Below are 3,627 nucleotides of genomic sequence, written 5' to 3' on the forward strand. Positions count from 1 at the left end.
TGCGCTGGTGCTTGCTGCGGGATGGTGGTGGTGGTGGTGCGGCCGAATGGGCCGATGGTGGTATGTGCTTGTTTATGGTGGTGTTCTTCGGTGTCGTCCCTGTTGCTATGCATGCTCAAGACATCCCATGGCTGCCGTTGTGGTGCGGCGAGCTTCGTGCTCTTGGTGTTATCTCGGTTCATTTTTGCTCAATGATGTCGCAAGATGCCTCCCCAACTTGCTAATCGTTCCTGAATTTTCATGGCGGAGCTCCCAGTCAAGGTTCGTGCTTGTCACCGTTGAGTGTGGATGCTCCTCTGTTGCGCCGTGGTTTTCGGTACGCACGCCGGTGCGGTGCGTTAGGCTGCTTGCAAAGTCTTGGTATTGTGATCCCTTGACGACCCCCCTCATCTACTTGTGCATCTCGTGCTGTTCTCCTTGGTCTGCTAGCTAGGCGCGCCTTGTCTGGGGCGTCCTCTCTTTTTGTTTCTCTTCTTGTTTTACCTTCTCTTGTACGGTTTTCGACTCGGTTTTTCTCATAAATGGGTCAACTTGTTCAGGTTTTCGATCCGGTTTTCCTTATAAACTGGATCAATCTCATGGCATTATAGCCTTTTGAAATATATTCAGGTGGGGAGCCTTTCCCCCCGGTGACCATTTCAAAAAAAAAAAAAACTGTTCAAGAAAGTTGAACAATGAGCTTTTGCTTCAGAAAACATGATAAACTTCAACCCCTCTTTGCTTTCGTACAAATGTACATTGAATTAATATTTGTTACACCGCAAAAAAAAACATTGAATATTTGTTGTTTCCGTCTGGACATTATTTGGAAAACATGGTTCAAAATGAATCCATCATCTCTTCCCTGAGAATGGGATAGAACTGACAACAGGCCTCAGTTTGCTTGTTTATCACAGCATGGACGACTATACCACAAGAATAGACAAGCCAATAATTTTTAGTACAAAACACTCTACACGGTTTGCTAGTTCTGAACAAGTACGCATCACCGTACCGCACAGTGCTTTTTGTGTTACAATTGCCAGAACAAAATTCACTGGATTACTTACACACACACACACACACACACATTCACTCAGTCACTCTTGGGAGCGTGTATTCCTATGCCAGTACTACCCTGCTGCCTATTCCTCTGATAAGCAGATCAGAGGTATTATGGAAATCCTTAATACGGAGTAGTAATGAAGAGTATTTAGCATTAACGGGGATGTAGCTCAAATGGTAGAGCGCCCGCTTTGCATGCGGGAGGCACGGGGTTCGATCCCCCGCATCTCCAATTATTTTGTTGTTTTTGTGCCACCGTTTTGTGTGTCAGTTGGGCCTTTAGAAACATTGGGCCCGTGTTGGGCCTTAATTAATAGACCTACGCCTCTCTGTTGGGCTTTAATTTTGTTTGAGCCGAGCTTCTCCAATTCTTTTGTAGTGTTTTTCACCGCTTTTGAGACATAATTGACTTTATTCCTCAAATAATAGCGAGATCGTTTACATAAGAGTGAGAAATAAAGTCAGGAATGACAGAATCCCAAAACATAGAAGAATATTCTCTAAAGGAACATTGTGCTAACTCATGAGCCACCATATTTGCTTCACGTAGGCAGTGAGAATACTCCACAGTCGCAAAGTCCATAGATAATTGCTTGCATTCCAGTACAGTAGCAACGTCACGCCCCACATATGCATCTGGATTTTGCACTAGTTTCACCACAAAGCTATTATCCAATTTTCCCAGCTAAGTATAGCCCATTCCTGATCGCTGTCATCTCCGCTGAATCAACACTGGCGACTTGAGGTATATACCATGTTGCCGCCGCAATAAATTTTCCTCGTCCGTCACGAGCAATAGCTCCCGTTGCACCTGACAAGGTTTCAGGCTTAAAGGCGGCATCAACATTAATTTTTACCACGTCCATAGTTGGTCGTTTCCACATGCGTTCATAGCTTCTCACTGGCTGCTTAGTTGTGTAGGCTCGAATGAAGTTGGTGGCTAAGACTCTTATAGAAACAGCAGCCCTATCAGGGGTCTCGATCGCCTCCCCCTTGACATGTTGGCGGCGCTGCCACCAAAGAAACCAAGCGGCCACTGCTATGAGCTCTGCCGTCGGTAGCCCCTCTGTAATAGAGTTATTGCGGCACAAGATTTCTACAGTGATTGAACCCGACCTATCCTGCTCAGTTGCTTCTGCGATAATGTTCCGTAGCTTCAATTCTGACCACACCTCCTTTGCCCTCTTGCAAGTGAACAAAATATGTTGAATGTCCTCGATCCCCACTGCACAGAACGGACATTGGGGAACAAGTGGTATGTGTCTATTTGCTAATATCCCAAGACAGGGTAGTGATCCATTGAGAGCCTTCCACGCAAAATGTTTGATCTTCCCTGGGAGTTTAAGTTTCCATACCTCCTTCCAGATTGTATTAATTTGTGTGTTCCCTTGTCCATCTGAACAAACAAGTCGCTGACCGTATTGATGTTCAGATTCCCTATGGTATGCCGACCGGACTGAAAAGGTCCCTGATCGTGTGTAATTCCAAGCTACAAAGTCCTCCATTAATTGAATATTCAAAGGAATCTGTAGAATCCTATAAGCGTCCACTGGTGAAAACACATCTCTGATTAAGACTTCATCCCACCTGCCAGTATGTGGATCAATAAGTTCTTCCACATATGTTAGCATCATTGCACCTCTCGGGGTGATTACTTTCCTTGAAGGACTTGATGGAATCCAAGGGTCATGCCATATGTTTATTTGTGCTCCTGATCCCACACGCCAAATGCACCCCCTTTGGAAGGTTTGGATGCCTGCATAGATACTCTGCCAAGTAAATGACGATCCCTTCTTTGGTCCTGCCTTCAAAATATTTCCATTGGGGTAGTATTTTGCACTCGGCACACGTGCACATAAAGAGTCCGGGTTTTGGATTAGTCGCTAGCACTGTTTTGCTAACATAGCAAGGTTGAAACAGTGAAGGTCTCTAAACCCCAAGCCCCCTTTCTTCTTTGGTACACACATCTTCCACCATGCAAACCAATGCATTTTCTTTTTTACCTCACCATCACCCCACCAAAAGCCAGCTATTTCATCCGTGATTGTTTTGCATATTCCTTTAGGTAACTTGAACACTGACATAGCATACGAGGGAATTGCTTGAGCTACTGATTTTACCAGAATTTCCTTACCCTGCATCGAGAGAAAATTTTCCTTCCAACCCTTCAGACGCTGGCATACCCGGTCAATGAGATGTTGGAAACAGTCACTTTTATCAACCCCCACCATAGTGGGCAGCCCCAAACATTTGTCTGATAGTGCTTCAGTAACAATATTAAGTTCCCTGCAAATATTCTCTCGTACACCAACAAGAGTATTAGGACTAAAAAATATGCTAGATTTGGCGTTGCTAACCAATTGGCCTGAACTACCACAATAAACGCCCAGAATCCTTTTCAATGTGTTTGCACATTGCATGTTTGCTTTCATTAAAATCAATGAGTCGTCCGCAAAAAGAAGATGAGAGATAGTAGGTGCATTCCTACATACCTTGACACCTTCCAGATTTCCAATCTCTTCCTCATGAGCAAGCATGCTAGAAAGTCCTTCCGAGCATAACAAAAATAAATAAGGGGAGAGG

At 44.5% G+C, this 3,627-nt stretch overlaps 1 non-coding gene across 1 annotated transcript; it reads left to right on the forward strand.

The window, feature by feature from the left end:
* Positions 1–1,203: 1,203 nt before the first annotated feature.
* TRNAA-UGC (transfer RNA alanine (anticodon UGC)) lies at positions 1,204–1,276 on the forward strand. The gene has a single exon. It is a non-coding gene; the product is annotated as a tRNA-Ala (tRNA).
* Positions 1,277–3,627: the final 2,351 nt, after the last annotated feature.

The sequence above is a fragment of the Aegilops tauschii genome, chromosome 3 (genome assembly GCF_002575655.3).
Source record: "Aegilops tauschii subsp. strangulata cultivar AL8/78 chromosome 3, Aet v6.0, whole genome shotgun sequence".
Lineage (NCBI taxonomy): Eukaryota > Viridiplantae > Streptophyta > Magnoliopsida > Poales > Poaceae > Aegilops > Aegilops tauschii.